Consider the following 6,863-nt stretch of genomic DNA (forward strand, 5'->3'; position numbering starts at 1 on the left):
ACATCTATGGACCAGTTTACTCCTCGGTCAAACACAGATAATTCCATGCCAATCACAGCAGCTAGTTGTCCTGAAAATTAGTTAATCTCTGGTCAGAAAAACAGTTGTATCACACAAACAGCAGGCAGAACTGCAAGTTTTTTCACAGCAGCTCCCAGAATGCGAGTTTTTCTGCTTTGATATTTCAGGATGTGATGTGATTCTTAACATAAATCACTCCAAACAAAAATTACAGTTTCTCATATAATTGAGAATTCATTCTATCCAAAAGGTATCAGATTTCAAAGCACTGTATGATTCTCTCTTTTAAACTTATACTCCTCCAGAACTTGAGCAGGAGCTAAAAATGAAAAATAATCAAGTTCTGTTTGAAATAAATGCCCGCATAAGAAACAAAATAATTTTTAAAGAAAACTGTACAAAAAAACTACGAGGAATTTATAATAAAAATTCCAAATAATCCCAAATATTCAAATAAATATAATTCAATTACAAGAGAACAACCTTCAGAGAGCCCAGGTTTTGTTCACTCAATGACAGCACTCAGGAGACTTTAAGAATCTTAAAGTTTCATCACTTAAATTAAGAGAGAGCCACTTCAGCATAATCTCATACAAACAAAAGCCAGAATGAAGTTTTCATTTGTCCTGAACCTCAGTCAGATGCATGGCTGTAATTACTCCTAACAACTACATACTTGCCACTCTTTTAATTAAAACAAAACTACAAATAGCAATGCTGACACACTCCTAAAGAAAATAAGCTTTACAGAGATGATAGAAACACCAAAACAGCAAAAGCCTTACTTGCAGCAGTTCAGTCAAAACATGCCAGCCCTGGAGAACTCAGAACCGTAAGAAGTCTTTGCAGTCCAGAAATTCTCTTGAGTTTATCCAGTGTTTATTTACTGAGCTTTAAAAGTCTGTGGTTAGAAGAACAGAGCTAGCTTTCTACACCCTCCACAGCACCAAAGTCCTCCAGTAACAGCAGACATGAAGTTTGCTGATAGTTGGGTTTGCTGCTGCTATGTAGTTGCTCAGTACTTGTAAATACAAGCTCTGTGGACAAAGTCCCAAATGACATCACAGGCAGCTGCTTATTGTTGAGTCTTTATTAACCGACTGTCAAAAAAGAAAGGAGAGGAGGAAAGAAAAGCCCAAACTATCTTCCCTGCAGCACAATTTGCATCTTAGTAGGAGTTTCAGGGCTACACATATAAATACTTCTGTTTACCCAACTGATGTTTTTCTAGAATGATTAAACAGTGTTTGCAGGGAAAGCAAAAAAAGTAAGAAAAACTTAAATAGCTTCACCACGTGAAGAACACAGGGGGGAAAAAAAAAAGAAAAAAGAAAACACCAGCACTGCCTTTTTCACAATTTATCACAGAATTCTCCTAATTCTTTTGTTTAACAATATGGGTGCGAACCTGCCTGGATTTTAAAGCGCAGAGCAGAGGACTTAAGTAGGTTGAAATGAAAGTTTCAACTGATTCCAAATTTAAAGTTACAGAATTACAAACTTTTTTATATCCTTTGCAAGACTTAAGACAGCTTCAGTAACAGTACATTTTGTGGAAAACCCTCTTACTTTCCAAAGATGAAAATACAAGAAAGCAAGAAACAGCATCAAATACAGTCATTCACAAGGTGCTAAGGGCATAAATACTGACCTTTCCTGCTCAGAGGGGAGGTCCAAGACTAAGCATCACTGTGGAGCCAAAACACACATCAACTCCCACCGAGGCACAGGGCACTCACTGGAGAACTAGTCCAGCTCCTAATCTGAATCTGTCACAGAGTTCCTGCTGAAAGAGAGGGGCTGGGACTCTGTGCCTTGATTTCTCAGAAGTCAGTCCTTTCAAGTCAGAACTTCAAACGCTGAAAGAGCTCCACCAAGGCTTGTGACAGACTGAGCTCTCTTATCTGTGCGCGTTTCCACACGAAGAGGTTCAATATTGGAAACACCTGGCCACTCACATCTAAACAGCCTAAACTATCCCACAAACAACAAAACAAGCGAAACTTGAGCTCAGGGATGAGCGGAAGCCAAGTTTTCACTGCTTTTTTAATTGCTACACATAAAAGCCTCAGCCCAAATTCTGCCTGTATTTACAGAGAGAAAACCAATCTTGGGTCAGATCCTCATCTGCTGTAAATCAGGCTAGATGCAATTACACACCTGAACAAGAGCAGTCAGCTGAAAGCCTGCTTTTAGACTGAAAGAGTGCCATTAAAAACATTTGTGTGACCTTAATAACAGAGTGCCCGATTTTCTTGGTGCTTGCCCTGAGTGGCAGCAATACCCTGCTGACACAGTGGTGCTGAGTTCATTGCAACTGCTCATGTAGGCAATTGCTACTTCTGCTGCTTACTGCCTCTAAAATATAAATTTGTACTTTTGATGGAGGTCTTTTGTAAATCCATCATATTTATTCCTGTGGCTAATCAGCCTGTAGCACACAAGAAACACCACGCTGTGTAGCTCTGGGTTATATTTACCTCCCTGGCTCAAATACACAGGGCTGTGCTCCTCTTCCATTGCACCCAGCAATGGAAGGTTTTATACCTTGCTCATTAAGAGCTTGCCAGGCTGATCCAGGAAGTCTTCAAAATACTTTGAGGATGAAGTGGGCTATGGGAGTAATAAATACTAACACATAATACTGAATCAGATCAATTTCAAACCATACAGCTTTAGTTCCAGCTTCACAAGTGCCATTTAAGCAAACATGAGCAAGGCCCTGTGCTTGGATATACAGCTCCATAAGGCTTCAGCTTTTTCCATGAGAAACAAACCCATAAGATCAGCAGAAGAGTTAGATTTTGCTTGAATACGTCACAGATTAATAGCGTGCTTTCTCAGGCAAGGGATTAAATTCATTTTTTCACCTGCCATTAGAAGTAGTTATAAAATTTCAAAACACAGGTTACATTGAGGCTCTCCTGATGAGAAAACTGGCTTTGCCTGAGACACTAATGCAGACAAACATGTGCAGAAGAAAGGAGAAAAGTATAGAGTCATAAAAGAGGGAAACCACTAGTTTAATTGAAAAAGCCAAGTACTTAATGAAATAAAAAAGGACGCGCCTTAAGGAAAATTTCAGCCTGTTCCCAGGAAGATTAGTAAAATTTAGCACTTACTAAATTTCCTAGGGTGTGTTAATGCATTTCCAGGCTAAGCACAACTGGGTGAGCAGGACTGGGACAGCACACACACAGCTCACATCTCTCTGGTCAGAGGCATGGACTTGAGCTGCCTGAAAGCAATTTTTCTGAGTTTTTTCAGAAATTGTGGTTCTTGTAAAAATAAATGCACAAAAAAAACGAGTTCTGAGATTTGTGGGTTTAACCAGCAAATTATTCTTCCCAAGAGGAGAATTGCCATGAGGGTGGACAAACAGATTTTGCATTCTTCAAATTACAGCACTTATTAAGGGAGTGGCCATTAGCTCACCCTGTCAGTGCACTTATCCATCTAATTTCTATTCTAAGTCATAAGATATAGCTGCTGGCTGTGCAGATACAACTTATTTTTGGCAGGAATGCCACAGCTTTTGCTAGAACAAAACTAACAGCAGAATTCAGTCCTGGACTAGCTGCAGGTTGAGTGAAAAGATAAAGTCAAAGTCATGGGCTGCAGTCATTTCTCCTGGCCTGATGTGCAGTGATGGGCTGAACTGATTCTTGTATCTGAGAAGATAATTCAGCTTCGTATTGCCTCATTTTTGATGAGCAGACAGGTAACATGACACATTACAAACTGATCTAAGTACATACAGATATTAAGAAAGCTTGTCAATTAACCCCTTGCAGTATGGGTAGGACCTCTTAAAGACCCCATATCTCATACAAACACAAAATCCAAGTATTTCAGGTTCGCTGTCCACATTTGACTCTACTTTGTATTAACTTAGAAAGTTCCTCCTCACTAAAGAACCCAAAACAAGGACATCTCCCTGGAAAATGCAATGGTTGGCTGGGATGGAGTCACCTAAACTGTACCTTCACTGAAGCATGCAGGAATCCCTCAACTTGTGATGTGCTTGCTCACTTCTTACCAGCTCAGGAGCAGGAAACAGCTTGGACCCAGGTGTCTCGAGGTTCAGTCTCTCATCACACGCCCCTAAAGCTGCAGCAGAAGTGATCAGACCCACAGCCTGAAGAGTTAAAAGGGAGGTGGGAAGAGCCAAGTGCATTTTCCCCAAGAGATGTCCCACTGTGCTGAGAGTTCTGTGTGATTCAGTGCAGTTTCAGACAGCCAACCCATGTAAAAGCCTTTGTTTTACTCTCCAACTACTGCTGGGGCAAGGACAGACAAGGTGACAGGCCAAAGAGCAGTTTAGTCTTTGTCAAAATTGTTAAAATCCCAACAGATCGTAATGTGATAGAATATAAAATGCTAAACTGTTGTATTTTTATCCCACAATAAATACTTAGATCACTGGAGTGAAAGTTTTAAAAAAATATAATAAAATAGTTAAACAAATTGTAGGCTGCAGGATTTACCCTCTTTGGAGCTGCACATGGTTGAAAGTGTTGAGCTGGTTCCTAAAATATCATGGAAATTTCTCCAGTGTACTGAAGAGAAAAATGTTCTTTGAACATCACTATTATGCTCATTTTTATCAACACAGCTGAGTATGCCTTACAAAACATGTACCTACCCACAAGGATGTGAGGTGTCACAAGTTAACGCAGTAAACACTTTCCTGGGGTAGCTGGCTGAGCAGATAAACAACTGACAAGTTGAAATAAGTGGAGAGAATAAAAGGAAAGGTGTGAGGGCAGTATATGAATCTCCTCAGATACTCACTGTCAAAAACTGGCCTTCAGTTGAAGCAGTTTGATCAGGCTGGTAAGCTTTTGATCACCAAGATAATTTGGTTTTTAGCCTTGCTAGGTGATTTTTCAAAGCTTTTTACCTCCCCTGCATGTCAAGAATAGGGAAAAGGTCCTTAGCAAAGGCAGCTTTTACTGCTGGAACAAACAATAGCTCTCTCTTCTGTCACATTTATGAATTTAAGCTTCAGAGAAAGCAGCAAATAGCATATAACAGTAACAGTAACTACACGCAGGGCTGGAGCTGACATCAGTCTGGTTTGTCCTCACGAGTTGTGCTCTGGCACTGCCCTGCTGCCCTCTCCAAGAGCTCCCAGACAGCTTCTGTGACAACCTATGTGCTCCTCAGTACCTGTCACTCCTGCAGCTAAAAAATATTATATTCTGCCTCCTGGAAGAGCACTTTTATGTGGAAACATTTACTCTAACTCACATCCCACACTATGGGAAATCCTGTCCTTAAGTGTCAGGATGAAGCCTTGACACCTGATTCTGACACATAGGAAAAAGAAAGTCTAAAATGAAATGTTTAATCTAGCCTTTTCAGATGAGTTGAGAGCTAAAATGAGCATATATGATTGTTCCTGCCATAGCACTGATTTGCAATCAATTTCTAAATCTTTTTCAGTTCCATAATTTTTGCTTCAGTAGAATTCTATGAAAAGCATTCATTGGAGAAAATTGATGGGATGTCTTTAAAGGACATGGCCTTTCACTACAAGTTGCCCCATTGTAAAATACGATATTAAGCAAATCATAAAAAGTTTGTTTTGAGTGTTTGCCACTTGAAACGGGAAGAAGTAGTTAGAACCTGGATTTTTTAATTACAAGGGAGCTCAGAAATATTGTAAATATGATTACAAAGTATAAGTACATAGGACTGACTCTCCTTAGTTCCACAGGTTAAGTCATTATTCCTTCTTTGCGTTTCCTGTTGTTTCTGGAATCAAACAATTGATTAGACCACCAGTGACCTTATCCAGAATTAATTGAAATCAATGGCATTAGTGGATTCTGGAGCAGGCCCAAAATCAATGCGTGTTCAAAGGCTTTTATATATCCTTAATCACACAAGTAAGCCTCTGCAAATTCAGATTCCAGTGGATCCAATCATTAAATCAGTTCTGCAGTGTTTAACTTCACGTATGGACAGGGCTCCCCTGCTGGATATTGAAAGTGGTCTCTATCATGAGGAGAAGGTTACTCTCATAATCTATTTCTGATGAAAGCATGTATTTGTACAGGTGTCAGTGATCCAGCAGGGCTGGCAGCTAATGGCAAGGCTGACTAATTTGCACTCTCCTGCTGCCTCCTCGGACATGTCGCTGTGTGTCGGCAGCAGAGGTACCGGCTTGTGAAACACACATTCCTCCGATGCAAGCATCTGGCTTCTTGGCAGCCAAGTTGTGACAGGTTCTGCGGCAGCTGGGATGGCCCCATGCTCTTTCAGATGGTTAAATAGTCTTGTTTTTCAGCCCAGCTTTGTTTTCCTGCTGCACTCCTGGATGGAAGCCCATTTGCCCTTTTAATCAATGAACTGGCCGTTGGATGGGAGTAATCAGCCACATTTCTGTGCATGTCAGAGCAGAGATTTCTGCCCAGACACTGCCAGCCCTGCAGCCTTGCACTCTTGACTCCATGCTTAACCTTGTCCTGCTTCATCCTGACACCTAACACACCAAAGGAAGGACTGTATTCCCAAACTGAGAGCAAACAATACAACAACATTCTTCATCCCTTAGTCATAGGATTTCCTGGATTTCATAGCTCCTGATTTGTACAGGAGACGGTATTCAGATCAACTAAAGAATACAATTTATTTATTTCAGATGGCTTTATAAACTGTCCCCCCATATGCATGCACCAGATGGAGATAAGAATCTGGCTGGAAGGTCTAGCCTTACACAGTGTGGCACAGAGGTAACAGCACATCAGATTATTGAGAGAAAAAATTATTCAGAGAAGATTCCATAAATCTGAAATAAATTTTATTTAAATTGCCTTTAAACATATTATGCAAAT

General features: G+C 40.3%; 1 protein-coding gene across 1 annotated transcript in view; it reads right to left on the reverse strand.

Moving 5' to 3' along the window:
* NCKAP5 (NCK associated protein 5) overlaps positions 1-2,046 on the reverse strand; it is a 347,069-nt gene extending 345,023 nt beyond the window's left edge. Inside the window, exon 1 of the mRNA XM_033516045.1 lies at positions 1,673-2,046. The gene's annotated coding sequence lies outside the window, so the exon portion shown is untranslated. The remainder of the gene's footprint in view (positions 1-1,672) is intronic.
* Between the last annotated feature and the right edge of the window lie 4,817 nt (positions 2,047-6,863).

Source organism: Parus major, chromosome 7, assembly GCF_001522545.3.
Source record: "Parus major isolate Abel chromosome 7, Parus_major1.1, whole genome shotgun sequence".
In the NCBI taxonomy this organism is placed as follows: Eukaryota; Metazoa; Chordata; class Aves; order Passeriformes; family Paridae; genus Parus; species Parus major.